The sequence below is a fragment of the Rhinichthys klamathensis genome, unplaced genomic scaffold (genome assembly GCF_029890125.1).
Source record: "Rhinichthys klamathensis goyatoka isolate OS25496 unplaced genomic scaffold, OSU_Roscu_1.1 h1tg000325l_1, whole genome shotgun sequence".
Classification (NCBI taxonomy): domain Eukaryota; kingdom Metazoa; phylum Chordata; class Actinopteri; order Cypriniformes; family Leuciscidae; genus Rhinichthys; species Rhinichthys klamathensis.
The window spans coordinates 3,594,081-3,610,249 of record NW_026606840.1 but is presented as its reverse complement, the minus strand read 5'-3'; the positions used below and the strand labels follow the sequence as shown (position 1 = coordinate 3,610,249).

The 16,169-nt window shown below is 35.7% G+C and overlaps 1 protein-coding gene across 13 annotated transcripts in view; it reads right to left on the bottom strand.

Moving 5' to 3' along the window:
- The window catches only part of tenm3 (teneurin transmembrane protein 3), a 685,400-nt gene extending 675,937 nt beyond the window's left edge, over positions 1-9,463 (bottom strand). For 4 of the 13 annotated variants that reach the window (XM_056271754.1, XM_056271758.1, XM_056271759.1 and 1 more), the window contains exons 1-2: positions 9,310-9,463; positions 9,097-9,186 (exon numbers count right to left, since the gene is read on the bottom strand). The gene's annotated coding sequence lies outside the window, so the exon portion shown is untranslated. Of the gene's footprint in view, positions 1-9,096 lie in introns of all 13 variants that reach the window. The other 9 variants (XM_056271760.1, XM_056271761.1, XM_056271762.1 and 6 more) reach the window with 4 other exon arrangements.
- Positions 9,464-16,169: the final 6,706 nt, after the last annotated feature.

The following is a 16,169-nucleotide window of genomic DNA, read 5'->3' as shown; positions in this document are numbered from 1 at the left end:
GGAACGCGCTGTTTTCTGTCTGCCTTACTAAGGCGTATTTTTGTCCCGCCAAAGCCTTATTTGACCGGTGAGTGATGTAGATGACTGACTCCTGCGCTTGTTTAACTGAGAGAACGAGCAGAGAGAGTGAAAGCCCCGGTCACACGCGCTCTCGCCGTCTTCAAACTGTCTTGCTCTCTCTCCCTCCCTCGCGGATATTAATGAATCGAGTTGACTGAATATCTTTGAGAATACACGATGGTAAAAGGTCGGAAGACCGAACTTTTTTTTTCTGAACTACCACTGGTTGTGAATTGTGCTAAAATAACGTTGCCTTATCTTCTCTGAAAAGCTTTCCACACATTAAGATGACATAAACCACACTTTCAATAAACAAAACAAAAAATCTGTCTAGTGATGAAATGTTTTCTGTGTTGAGACAAATCTTGTGCGATGTCCTAAACTGCCTGGATAATCACACAACGTGTGCCGTGGTCCGTTAATGACATGTCCGATTCGCAAACTAATGACTCCTTTGAACCAATTCACTTTAATGAATGGTTAAAACAACTGATATGTCCAACACTGAACTCTTATTTATTAAAGTCTAGTAAACTACATTAGTTAACATTCTATTAATATTAGTTTCTATGCGGATTTACTCCATAACAAAACAACCCCAGTCATTCTAGAATGATTCATTCTTTCCAAATAGAGCTATTCAAGTCATCTGGTGAAATTGTTTTTTATATAGCAATATATTGCAGAAAAATAAAATATTGCAATGTAATTTTTTACCAATATCGTGCAGCCCTAATCCTCGCTATGTGTTTTCTATACAGAGATATCGAAATTGGTAAACAGCTATATTAATATCGGTTATCGGTATCGGCCACAATTTTCACATCGGTGCATCACTACACGTGACTTTTATAAAGTGTTTCCCATACATAGACTAATTCGTGGAGGTGCGCCATAGAATCAACACGTTTCGTTTCGTTCATTCGTTTCGTATTGCGTTTCGTTCATTTTGTTTAACGCTAAACTGTCACCCCCCTTTTTGAGAATTGATGTGAAAATGCACTACCCAAACTTAAACGCTTGTAATTCATGAACCCTTTGGACTAAAGACTTACGGTTGGTCTCATTTAAAAGACGACACTTGGCAGATTATTGTTGTAGTGGAATAAATTAATAGAATTAAATTATATAAAAGTTGTTGAAGTTTAAGTTTATTGTTATGAAAATATAATAAAATATATATTTTTTCTTTTATTAAAATATATATAAATTAATATAGGTTTCAGCCTAAAAATGACAGAAAGTCAAAGCCATATATCTAACCAAGTTGTGTTCAAAATTTGAAGTTGATATCACAAAAATTGAAGTTCCCATGAGATTTTGTTTAGGCGTAATACCAGAAATAGCCACCGGGTGACATTGAATTCCATTTAATTTAATTGTGTTCATTCTGCCATGACATGTTAATAAATTTCTGTCCAAATATCACTTCTGCCACAAAATATGGAACATTGAGACTCAGACCTTTCTGACAATATGTGTTTTGTCAAGATTAAAAAAGGTTTTGATCATAAATTATGAAACATGATGATGCCCAAAAGGGGAGGAGCCTGATAAAAGAATTTAGAGTACCGTTTCTATGGTAACGCAACATCCAATTTCAAAACAGTTTTCACAGGATGAATTCTGAGTTCGTAAGCTTTCAAACGAGACCTAATTTATGATAACTACTAAAATATGTGATGTAGGGGTGGGCGGTATGACCAAAATTCTATTTCACGGTATGACTCATTTTATTTCACGGTAACAATATATTTCACGATATAGATATTTATATATGTAGTTATTCTCGAAAAATCGACAAAAAGGGCTTTGTATAATAAATAAACCCAAATACTTTAGAAATGAAAAGTACTTCACATTGTTTTCTTTTTCTCTTATTTGGTAAATGATTTATTTGGTAAACTATTTAGATAGCTAAATATAAACAAAACACACTCATCAACTTTTAGATAAACTGCCCCCAACTGATTGATATTAAATACAACTCATAGGTGCAATTAAACTTTAAATAAAGTGTTTCATTTTTCAAAATCATGTTATGCTTTACTTCATCAATCAGTTTATAATATCTGAATATTTTATATTGAACTATTCTATTCATGATAAATTAGTTACTTCATTTTAATTTTGTAGGATAGTAATACTAGTTGTTTAAATGTGTTCCCCGGTACATTTTTGCCATGTCTGCTTAGGCTACACTGCGTTTTTAAGGGTCTTGTTTTGCTCTTTTTGTGATATCTGGCAACCCGTCACCCTGCGCTTTAACGGCTTTAATCAATAGAAGTTCAGAAGTGACTAGCAGGAGAGCAGCAGTTTGAAAACCGAACAGCAGCTACTGTTAGTGTTGACTAAGTAGCCTAGTTTAAAATTATACACACCTTGTAACTGCGTCATTATTTGACCATAACCCGGTGAACACAAAACAAACATTAAAATTATGAATGAACGAAAATTACGGTGAACACCGCGCTCCCTCAGTGCGTGTGCACGCGCGCGTCTTCTGCATCAGTCAAATGCGATCGGTTAATTTGAGTGTCAAGTTGTAATCACGGATCGAATCAAAGGAAGATTTTATCAGCTGGTTCGGTGGCCAATTGTTTGGAGTTAGAAATAGCTGCTATATAACTCGCGATGCATATTTAGTAATTTTGCCTCAGATAGGCTACAGGATTATACATTCACTTTAACAAGCAGGTTGTTCATTACCACGGGCGGCAAGCTGTTTGCGTGTTTAAAAACTATACATAAGAGACGGAAAGATGTAGATAACTATACATTATTTAAGGTTATTTCTATTCGTTACGATATTGATAACTGTTGTTGTCCAGCTTTCCCCGTTGCGAGCGTGCACTCTGTAGCCTGGGTGCTGCACTGCTCTAGTGACTGCTGCGCCTTTTTTTTCCCCCGAAAATATCACGTTAACAACAACAACCCTTTAGAAAATGTAATTCCTTTGTGGATCCTCTTGATCTGCTTTCTCCGTGTTTCTTTTTACAATTCTCAGTGTTTCAGTCTCACGCATGCTGCATCCAAGTTAACCACGCCCACTTATTTGCATTTCGCGGTATACACGGAATAAAAAAATCTGTTACGGTTGACATTTTCTACCGCGGTAACGATATATACCGTCATACCGCCCAGCCCTAATGTGATGTAATAAAAAAGGTGATAAAAAAGATATTATTATATTTTAGAGGATAATATATATAATATACTTTTTAGAGGATAATATTATTTTACAATTTTTTATTGACAAATACTAGATTATATATGTTTTATTGTGAACTTTTAGCATGCAAATCAAAGTTTGAATGATTAAAAGTGTAGTTGTTGACTTTTTGTTACAAAGGTGAAAACACCTGTAATGATACAGATTTTTTTTGATGCGCACTCTTGTTATATATTAATCCATTACTCTTCCAACATATATTTTTCTGCAAAATCATCAACAAATATGTATTCTTGACTCTTAAGGGGGTCGCACACCGGACGAGAAGCTCAGCGCCGCGTCGCGCAGCGCCACATCTTTTAAATTCGAACACATTATTCTCTATGAGTGTACACACACCGGCGGCGTCATGCGGCGTCTGTCCGCGGCGCCCAGCTACGGCTCAGGACCTTGTTCAAAACCCTGCCGCGGCACAGAGCGCCATTTGCATAGTTTTATATTAAATTTACATTTATTTGTCTCAAATCGTCGTTAATGTACATGGCTTCACCCCGTGCTGTTTTCACTCGGGTTAGCTAAACGCTAGCTAAATAAATACTATTGTATTATGTGACATAGTTGCCTAGACAACGGATAACGTTACAACAAAATAACAGACTCAACGTGATAGACACTTTTACTTGATTAACGTTCAAACATTAGCTATTATTCAATGAACATAAAAAAAAAAAAAATTAATCAAGATAAAACACACATCGTGCTGCTCTTCTACCAGGAGTTGATTCAAAATTGTGCTCGCGCCATTAGAATGTGCGCGTCCGGTGTGCGATACCTGGAGTTGTCCTAGACGTGGCGCGGCGCTGCACTGCGCTTCTCGTCCGGTGTGCGACCCCCTTTAGACCTTTCCAACGATATATAGTTTGCCATGATTAGATTAGGATTTATTAGAACAATATTGAAGTAAACTTAAATATCCCGCTACCGGGATGGTGACAGTTAAGGGGTTAAAACACATCAGTTACATTTCCTTTCCCTGCTCTCCCTCCGTCTCTCCATCACTCACGTGTCTCTTTCTCACACACACACACACACACACAAACACACACACCCGTGCACGTCTGTCTATGAGGTGCCGGACTGGACAAAAGCAAAGTGACACTGCGCAGGAGAGACCGAGTGTGTCCGAGAGCGCGCTCAACAGTGCGCGAGAGAGAGACAGAGTGTGACTTATTTAAACTTATATAAACTAATATAATTTATTTTACTGGACGGTTTAAAGCTCATAACCATATTTTGTTTGAAGTACTTAGAGTGCAGTGTTATGTTGCATCATGCAGTATTTGTGCTGAAAAGTAAGAGTAAATGTCTGTTACCTCAATAAATTTAAGGCCATTCCTATTTTATTTGTGTACATTTTAATCATTAACATTAAAGGCACACTCTTTTTACAACTAAAATAACTGTAGGGTAAAAAAACTGAATTCCCAAAAATTAAAATGGAAAAAACGGAATTTGGGGAAAAATAAAACGGATTTTATAGGGACCTAAATAAGGTTTAATTTGTTAACATTAGTCTACATTAGTTACATGAACTAAGAATGAACAATACTTCTACAGAATGTATACATCTTAATGTTAATTTCAACATTTACTAATACATCTTTTAAATCAAAAGTTGTATTTGTTAACATTAGTTAATCCACCGTGTACATGAACATTTTTATTAATTGTGAACTGCAAAGTGTTACCCTTTTTTAAATTATTATTATTATAAGTAAGAAACAGCACCAGTTATTCGTAGTATAACGAGATGACTGTTTATAATATACGAGATGACTGTTTCCGTCTCATGGTAAAACTGCACCTGTCACAAAAACAACAGAAAAATCAACATATTTCTGTTTTCTTTAGCATACGGTTTGAATGCCTTTAACTTAATCTGAATGACGTCCTGATCTTTGTTGATGCAAGTAATGTGCATCATTTAGATTAAATCATGTAATACTGACAAAGCCTAATTTTACTCGTACTTGGTAAGTGTTTTGGTTTGACCTTCCAGGAGTCCTTTCACTTTCCCTCCGAGATTTTCCACAGCCACCTGTTGTGGACCTAGTGTCCTGTCACTTTGGAGTCACAAGCAGCATGTGAAAACATTGGACACTTCATTGTACCGATATTAAAGCTGAGGTGACCTCCGGCACTGAAGAAATGTCAGGTCACTATCTTATGTGACCTTCCACTGAATTATGTTTCATATCTATGTTGGACTTTTAATGGAATAAGAGCTCCTCAGTAGTCTGCCACATAAACTTTCATTTCACACTCCCTCTTCTCCATCCTTTTATCAAGGTTAGCCACCTACGCTCTGACATTTCTGGCAAGTTTAACACCTGTGAACTTGTCGATATGAAGCCTCCGTTAAGAAGAAAATTTAATATTTTTCCTTCTTTTTTTGACCATGAAGATAACATGAAATTGAACTAAACCTGAATTTCCAAGAATAATTAATTCAATTAAGAGGAATGTGTACGTAATGTTCAAATGTATCTATTGCTAGTCTGACCTACGGTACCTTTCAATTGCTTTTGATCCTTTAAAAAAACACAGCTTCATGAATCTTCATTAAAGTGCCTCACAGGGGACAGCCACCTATGAACCGATATCTCAGCCCATTCACCTCAACTACAGAAAATGAAACCGCAATGTTTTCTTTTTTTCTCAGTCCCGCAAATGTAAAGCTTTGCTCGGCTCTTCTCCTTGAGCTTAGTTCATTTATCTAAATGCATAAGACCTGATGATAAACCAACAATAATTACAATGAATAATTAGTCTCTGGCTTGATGATGTGTCTGCTAAAAAGCTAATAATAATAAAAAATTCAAATCACTGCAAACCTTCACAAGGCAATTCAATAGGACCTCTTAACTTCCATTGACTTAAACGTTCAAGTTGGAATGTTGGACTGTCACTTTCAGTAGTGTAGAAACTTTTAGAAAAGTAGAATATTAAGCGCTAAATATGTCCATTCACTTAATGTCCAGCTTCAGTTTTGAATAAACTTAATACACTTGGACATGTACTAGAGAACAGACTTAAAACTTTTGAACCACTTGATAACTATAGAAAAGGATTTAATTTCAAGAATTTATTGAGTTTTCAGGAAAGAAAAAATCTAACGCGCACAAACAGGATAGAACAAAGAGGGCTGTAGAAAACCAGAGGCGTGAGGTCGCCAAAGTCAAATACATCGGGCAGATTTTCTTTGTTTAAAACAAACCTCCCTGTTACAGATCAGACAGAGACCTGCCATTTTCATCTAGACAGCTTGATTGTGGAAAACTGATGCATTGCGTGTTATTCTCAATTGTCTATTGTATCATTATATCAGAATGAAAGATGGTAACACTTAAGAATAATGATCTGTTATTAATAGGTAACTTTGCAGGAAGGGTAACACTTTACAATAAGGTTGCATTTGTTATCATTAGTTAATGTATTAACTAACTATGAGCAATACATTGGTTACAGTATTTATGAATCTTTGTTAATGTTAGTAAATTATAAATCCAGCTGTTCATTGTTCATTCATGTTAGTTCACAGTGCATTAACTAATGTTGACAAACACAACTTTTGATTTTAAAAATGTATTAGTAAATGTTGAAATTAATAAATAAGAACTAATAAATGCTGTAGAATTGCAGTTCATTGTACTGTTATCTAATGTTAACTAATGAAACCTTATTGTAACGTGTTACCGCAGGAAGTAATGCAGGACAAATGAGTAGTACTACATTAACACTTTAACTACTACTATTAGCCTAACTAATTTGTAAGCAAGATTAACTAATCAGTACGTAATATCAAATTTAGGACTGAGAAAGTTCCTTATTATGTAATCAATAATTACTAAATGAGATTAGCCTCATTAAGAACTATTAACCAACTACGACAAATTATAAAGAATTACCAATTAATTATTAATCACAACACTAACCACTAACACTATTAACCGTCTGAGACATAAGCAATTGTCTCCTAAAACTGATTAGTTAAGCTTTTTTCCCTTATTAGTTAATAGTAGTACATGTAGTGTTAATGTAGGACTACTCAGTTGTCCTGTATTACTTCGTTCCCTATTAATGACGGACCATTATTCTGAAGAGTTACCAATAATTGAATGTCAAAACTGACATTAAAAAAACTCAGGCACCATCCCAAGGTATTGAGTTATATTTTGAATGAAAAGACTTACAGAGAATTAAGTCGAACAATGCAATAACCTCCTTCCGTGCTTTAATTAAAGAAGTGTAATTAAGAAATTACACCCCTAAATCAGCACACCGCTGGAGCGAATAAGTGATCTGCTGTCTCTGCCTTATAGGTATCTCCAGCTGCAATTAAACACATTTCAGAGGTCCTCCTGCAGGCTGGCACACCTGAGCAGTTGATAAAGCTTCAATCTTGAGTAACACTCAAGAGATTTGTGCGAATGTCTGTAACTTCATAGGAATGGATCAGACCACTATCTCTTGTGAACTTATATGGCTACTGCAAGGGTCATGAAAGGGTCTTTGGTCACAAACGCTCAGAATACAAATGCTGCTCTAGAACGCATTCAGTAGTAACATGCAGCATGGTTTGCAATGCAATTTTTGAAGGTACAGTCCAAAACAGTGTGACCTGACTCTAAATATACTTGGTGCCTACATTAGATATACAGAAGGTATTGGCTAGAGTGTGTCGAGAGCAATAATCAATGCTTTTCATCATATTTTTTCCAACACGCTATAATGCTTTTTAGCAGCAGTTGAGCGATCACATTGATGAGCTGTATTTGAAAAGTAAAGCGTAACTGATTCTAAACAAACAACGTAATAATAAAACTGAATTTCAAATGGTAATTATTTGTAAGCCATAATATATCCCAGAACTCATAGTGAGTGACTGATGTTATTAAATTCTTGAGTTTCTTTCTAAATGAGGAAAGGTGCAATAAAGAAAACAAATGATGCATATTGATAATCAATTTCAATGAGTGTGGTGCGGCCATGATCCATCAACTACCCCTGCCCTCATGAGCACAACAGCTGCTTGCTGCTATGTTGAATCATCAGATTTATGTATGCGGCCAGCCCAAGCTAAAGTTACTTTCCTGTTTCCAAAATAAAAAAGTCATTTAATGTTGATAAATATATTCAATAAAAAACAAATTACCGCTTGGATGCATTCTCTGATGTCTCTTCACCCCCATTTAGCCTTAATTACAACATCTCTTTTGGTTTCTCTGCCCCTCTCAACCACCTGATCCCCCAACCCTTATCTTTCTCTCTCACTTTCTCTTCCCAGCTGTCTCATCACCCTATTGATCCCTTAATTGTGTTGTTTGGTACCTGTTTTCTTTGCCCATTTCCAGGTATTTCGACTTGGGCAAAGACTATCATCTGCAATAATGTTTTGTTTCAGGAATGTAAAACATTTTTCGTTTGTTTCTTTCTTTCTAGGAAGTTTCTAATGTACATAGGCTATAGTTTAATGAGTGTTATGAGGGGAATCAACAGGTATTACGTAGACACGATTAATTGAGCTACAGAGTAATATGAGATTGATTAATAATATCTAATACAATTCTCTAATAATTCATTCAAATATGACCATTTATTCTGCACGTAAACACGAATTTCACACTGGTGTTCGTAAACGTTGAAAATACCTAGGCTACCACCCGTGTGACTATGAGTTTGTCACTTTACATACCGGTAAATGTGTAGTCTAGCTGTCTTTATGTAAACAAATGAAAAAAGAAAGAACAAACAGGCATAACCTACAAAGACATCACATTGAAGAGGTGTGAGGTAACTTTTACCTTTCAGAGGACGGTTGGTGTCTCCTTGCAGCGGCGGGAAATCGGTCCCACGCAGGTCTGCGCTTTTCACCACACAGCGGATGATACACGCTTGACAGAGAAAATAAGCAGCTCGGTGAGGAGAAATTCTCTCTTTCTCTTTATTTCTCTCTCTCTCTAATTCTCCGCCTCACAGACAGTCAGTCAGGCAGAGGTTGTCTTGCGTGAGCTTACCGTCGATGAATGTGACAGAATGTGAATGTGAGCGCGTGGCGGCTCAAGCACGTGAAGTGAAGTTGTGGAATTGTTCTCGCGCCGGGTGCTGAAGAGCAGCTTCCGTGGAGAGAAGACGATGCAAAGTATGTGTACACGACCACTGACTGAGGTCCTACAAAGATGAGCGAGTGCACTGTGTGGAGCGCAACGTGTCTGTGGAGGGAAACAGCGACTCTCTCGTGCGCATCTTTGTTTTAACCCCTGAACATCACACACGTGCCTCGTGACAGGTTAACCCTGGATTATCAAATGCCCATGCATCTTTAATCCTTGGACAGCCATTGGTGCTGTTTATCTATTTTTTTTCTCCCCACTTTAAAATAGCTTTTATGATGCCGTTTAAAAGAAACATTTAAAATCGTAAGAAAACACGAATTTAAGCATGTTTGCTTTTAAAAAAAATAATAATAATTGAGGGAGGGGGGTATGTATAACACTGTAAATATATATATATATATTGTTGGTTTAACTTTAAAAAACTGAATGCCTTAAAATTTCAAAGTTCATTGAAATAAAAAAAAAGGAGTGAAGGCGGATTGGTCAACAGAAACTCAACATATTTTCTTATCTGAACCACATAAATTGTCTAAGTTGATCTGACAAAAGAAAAAAAATTGTGATAACAAATCATGATTTTTTTTACAGTGTACATACATGTAGCCTATATGCTTGACAAGTCTCCCCAGCAAGCTTGGATCATAAAATTAGGTTACACTGATGTATAGAGCAGCCCTCTGAGGTTTTTAGATCCTGGGATATTCCTACACACTGGCCCCCTGAAAACACACATTTGGAGGCCTATACATCACAGTCAGAGCAGCCCCCTGACACTTACAATTGTAAATATATATATATATATATATATATATATATATATATATATATATATATATATATATATATATATATATATATATATATATACAGTATATATATATATTTTTTTTACAATTGTAAGTGTCAGGGGGCTGCTCTGACACTTACAATTGTAAAAAAAAAAATGTACAATTGTTTACATATATTTAGTAAAAGAAAAAAATTATTGTTGTAATATTGCTTCAGTGGGTCTATGAGAATTAAAACAGACAATTCACTTGATGCAAACCGTGTTCATTACACACATATGCTTTTATATTGTAGATATTTTGGACAACCTTTTTAAAATGATTTTTTTTTTTGGTAGTTGTTATTATTATTATTCATATTATTATTCTCTTTTTTAAACAATAAATGCAATATTTGTATTACTTTATGAAACTCTTAAGAATCTAAATAAATACAGTTTTATTGCAGTGAGGTGCAATAAAGTTTGAAAGGTGCAATAAAGCCAGGTGTTAAAACAAATAAACACATAATAAGAATAAAATAAATATTTACAGTATATATTGTAGAGAAGGTTTGATAAAACTTTTGGGAAATACAGAGGACTTTTTTGTCTGTTTCACTAGTACAACTTTAAGCAAAAGTCCAATGAATATCTAAGATGCTGCTTTTGTAGTCAACAGAAGTAATCATAAAATCTCACACTCGCATGCATTTCTGTATTTGAATATAGTTGGGAACAGGGACGAAACTGTGGTTGAGTATTTTAATCAGCTTTCATTCATTTTCCTGCTCATCTGAGGGGTAAACTGCAGGGCAGTTAAATTATACTTTGCGAGCAGTACGATTGCATATGAGCGAACAATAAAATGAAGGAGACTAACCCACACCAACTCTCCCAATAATATCCTTTTAACTGTCCCGTATGAAACATAGTCATTACCGTGACTGTACGTGTTTAAAAGCATCCCGATGTTTGAGTCATGCTGCGCTTATTAAAAATCAAATTGTTTATTACACTAGGGTGAGTTTCATTTTCCCTTCTGCATAGCATTTTGGGAATATATGGGCACTATCCTCATAAACTTACAGTAACAAGGAAAACAGAAGAAGAAATAATAACTCAAAAGATTGCCTGCATGCCTGTGAAACCACCCACAAGGGACTAGCGAGTGAACACATTTCAAACAGAGAAAATAAAGTATGGCTTAAGCTTTATTGAAATTCCCAATTCTTTCTGTGCAACAATCAAGGTTATTCATCGTGGAGAAATGAATTTTATGTCTAGTTGGGCTCTTGCCAAATCATATGTGAGAATTATGCTCCGCAGACTTCAGAATCTATATGTCTTCACTCCTTCCCCGTTCCTCATGTTCAGCAGTCGGCCTTGTCCACAGGCCCTTCGTTAGTTCTGCTTGGCAAACCACCTCTGTTCTTTCGGAAATTCTCGGCTGGCCACATGACAGTGGTGAGGCAACTCACATTTTTTATCATTAAGACAACATTGTCTTCAGCTAGCTGAGTTTGATCTGATGATATTTGTGGCTACAGAAATGCACAAAGGAGTTTTTTTTAAATGTTCATTTAAAACAAGAAATACAAATTTTAAAAAGATAAACTTTTCTGTTTTGCCATCTGGGAAATTGCTAGAACATGAATCAATTGGTAAAATATTTGTTTACAATATCTTAGCTAATACTGTTTGAATAAGGTAAAGAACTTACATTTTCTAAATTAAAATTAGATTATTATGCATAATAATTTGTAATTAGAAATGGCAAGACTAAACAGACTAAATTCTCACAGCATTTTATATGCATCTTGTTTTCCTCTGTATTAGGCAACAGTAGCTTATCTCAAGCACATGTGAACTGTTGGTGAAAGTGAGAGCTTGCTCTCCTCCACGGATTCTACAATTCAACGGCTGTTGACAACTTGGGCTGAGGGTAAACACTTCAGCAGATTTACATCATTCAAATGAAACCCACTGGACTGCAAATACATGTCAGATTAAGCATTTATATTCAACACGCTGGGTGGTTTTTTGATGGCATTAGTTTCTTTGGACTGGTAAAATTGAAGAAATGTAGAAAACCAAAATGTTCCATTCAGGAAACCGAAAACAGAAACATATAACTATAACTGCTAAATAATGGGAAAGATTACATACGAATAATCAAAACTACATTTCACAAGACAGTGTTGTAAAATGTGTTTCTTAGTGCTAATTTAATTTCGTATTACAATTTCATATTTCTAAGCTTTTCTATGTCAGGACTTGAAAGGCAAATATCAGTCCCGTAAGACTTATACATGCACTAATTGAACTAATACTAGATCTCTTGACTAACAACATGTTTACCTCTAAGAATCGCCACACAAGGCTTACAGAGAAGAGGATCTCAGAGCCGAAGACTTCAGCCACTGCCCCAGTGCATTGTGGTTAAATATGCTACGGCAACAGCATCAGAGGAATACTGTACACGTATGGAGACACAAGTAAGTCCCAGCCATAGGCAGTTTTCAAACAAACTTTAACATTGCTCTCCCCTGCAGCTGAAAACAGCATCATCCATCCTGGATTTCTCTCTTGCCTGTTGAGTCCAACACCATAGCGAACAGATATTGTTGAATCATGCTGAGCCCTCACACAAACTGCACATTGTGCAAGTATCTACTTATAATCAAACAAGTACCATCCAAATCAATGGCGGCAAAGTTAAAAGAATAAAGTCTTAATGCTGCAGATATGAGAAACATTAAATAAATCAACACTACCAATAAGAACTGCCTCCAGCAAAAGATCCTGGGAGGTAAACAAAGAAAACAAAAGAAAAGCATACCTGGTACTGGGAAATGAAATATATTTTAATTGCATAAACTCTTAGCCACAATTTTACAATTGCATTTGTGCAGAAGTAACTTTTTAATTTTTCTCTCTCTTCTATAAGGGCTGTTTACATTACACCGCTTTCAACTAGAAATAGAAAACTTTTTTATGCGTTTTAGCCATTCATTTACACAACTTTTCTCTGTGCGAACTAAAAAAAAACTGAATTTCTGAAATTGGTGACATTTAGTGTTTCTTTACAAAGTTACATCGCCAACTACTGGCCTGGCATAGATAATACATTGTTTTTAGTATTTTTCGTGGATCCGTGTGTCCGGGGATTGTTTTGACAACATTGTCGCCTACACGGAAAAAGCAAAGGAAAAACATTTCTGTTTTTAGTACATTGTTTTCATGGCACCGAAATGGCTATGCAACCATGAAAAAACACGAGATATTCTCAATTAATTTTATCCAATCCAAAAAAAATGAATTTGGTATTTTTTGGTGTTTACATCTTTACGCCATCACTCGTGGACTTTTGTATATATCTTCAATGCTGTAAATAAATTACACCTTGCACAACAGTGTATTTATAGGTAGCGCCATATTTTTTTTCCCCTCTCACAAAAAAACCCTCACGCTTTCCAAAGCGGATCTCCAGGGGTAACTTTGTGACAAGGTCATAATGGAATGTAATGATCAAATTCTGATTATTAGTCATACTAGTTTTAAAAAGCTAATATTTTCAAGTGTTTATATCAAACCTGAGCTCAAGATCACACCTAATGGTTTCCATATTTAAAACAAAATATCAAGGATGCTATTAGCTGTATGAATGTAGCACTTCACTTACTCCCTCACAGTTACATGCAGTGATGTTGAGCGTTCACAATGCACAAGTTTCAAATGAGACTAAAGAAAAGCTAAGCTGCAAGAAAAGTGCTCAGATCCATACCTGATTTTTCAAATGTACTCTTAGTTTGATACCCTGAACATGCTGCTGTACCTGACTTCAAATATATAGTAAGCAAGAACGCCGGCATGTATCTACATCTAGACCCTACTGCCTGGAATCCTAGAATGTTTCTTTGAGCAAAGTTTGCAAAAAAAGTTAGAAGCATATACACATACGCTTGGTGTGAAAGTCTTTCCTATACATGCTTAGAGATTCACAGCTCCCCAGGACATTTTTGGAACTTTGTTTAAAGTATATAAAGCATGAAATGTATCCTGTTTAAATGTGTTTGGTATAGAGAAGAGCTTACGTGAGCGGGTGAGAGAACATCTGAAGGCTCTGTTGTGTGTTAACTGTGGGAAGAGAACACCTGCCATGACATAGTTGGTGTTTTTGTGGGAGGGGGGTTTAAGAGCACTGTCTGCATTTGGATTCTCTGTGGTTGACATAGTGCTGTCAGCTGGTGTTTTAGACCAATAATTCATAGAAAGCCTGTGGTAGCACTCAATAATTCACCACACACATACACGTAAATCTTACCAGCTCACTTTGACAATGCTTTTGTTATCACTGAGCCATCCTGCATGAAACTTTTAACACTTCAGCATATTCACTGATGACCAAGCCATGTGTCGGCTCACATAAACAGTTATTGAATCTTTGAAATGTCACAAATTCGGGTAGCAGTTGCCTATATGGAGCTGTTGGTCATTTTTAAGAGCTCTCTTTTTATAAGCAATGAATGTGAAACGCTGACCTTCTTCTGTGCTCTCCTGAAGGGCTACGGGACATTGGCGAACCGAATGCATTATTTTGCCCTATAGTAAGACTCTGCACTCAGAGAGAGTAGAGAAAAGTCAGGGCAGGTTTTGCAAGTGACACAGCAGAGGCCCAGATATGTGCTATTTAAAGCCTGAATATCTAATATCAATTTAACCAGTTAAAGAATAACCAATAAACTTAACGTTCAGGGCTGGGGTGTGTAGACTTTCACTTCCGCTAATTCAGGGTGTGAACTGTGAACCGAGCTCAAGAAATTAATTCTAATAAAAGCTTTTCCGGTTTGCGAACTCATTAAATTGAATTTGAATTCTCCTAAACTGACTGATTTTAAATTTAAATGATCCTAGCTGTACAACATCCACTTGTGTGGGCTCCAATGATATTCAGGCTTTGACTTTCGACTACACATTTTGAAACTGTAATTGATGGGATCTTTCATTTCAAATGTGACAGGGTTGCATGTAACAATCAATCAACTTTAAGATGCAATGTGCACACTAACAAGCAGTGAGACATTGAAGATATGCTTGACATTATAAAAGGTTATCAAGTTCGATTGTGAAATGATAAAAAAAAAAAGTAAATAACCATACGTGTGCTACAAAGAAAGGACTGTGTTTTAACATGAAACAACAGGATTAAACTGGAGTGTTATGGTAATGCTTGCTGACATTTTACAAATTACAGACAAAAAATAACTGATTATGCATAGATACATATAGTGGGGACCAAAAGTCTACATTCTGAGAATGATAGCTTATTAAACATTGGTCTAATTTATAGCATATAAATAAAAAAGTTACATATGCATGTATGTATATGTATTTATGTTTGAATATGTATTTTTTTTGTTTATTTATGTGCTATAAATTAGACAAATAACAAGATAGCGGTGATAGAATTTTGATGTATGTAAATTATAATTTCCTACATATTACATATTAAATATATATATAGCAAAAATATATATATATTTTTTTTTGTATCAGGGAATAGAATTGTAAGTCACATGAACAACATACAATCACTTGATATTACTTAATATTATATTATTGTTAAAAACATATATTGTATTGTTTGTTTATTAATGCATTTGCTTGTTTGTTTCAAATTCCCCCCACATTTCAAAATCCTAAAACATTTTATTTCCAGATTTAAACTATAATTGTTTTGTTTTTTAAGATTTATTTTGGGGATTTTTGCCTTTTATTGGATAGGGCAGTAGCTAGACAGGAAACGAGGGGTGGGGTGGGATATCGGGAAAGGTCCACGAGCCGGGACTCGACCTCGGGTTGCCCGAAGCGCAACAGCGCTACATATCGGCACACATGCCCCAAGGCTATCGGCGCTGACAAATTAAACTATATTTTGCATCCAAAATTTACAATATAGTCTCATATTTTAGACCTACCTGTTTTTACATTG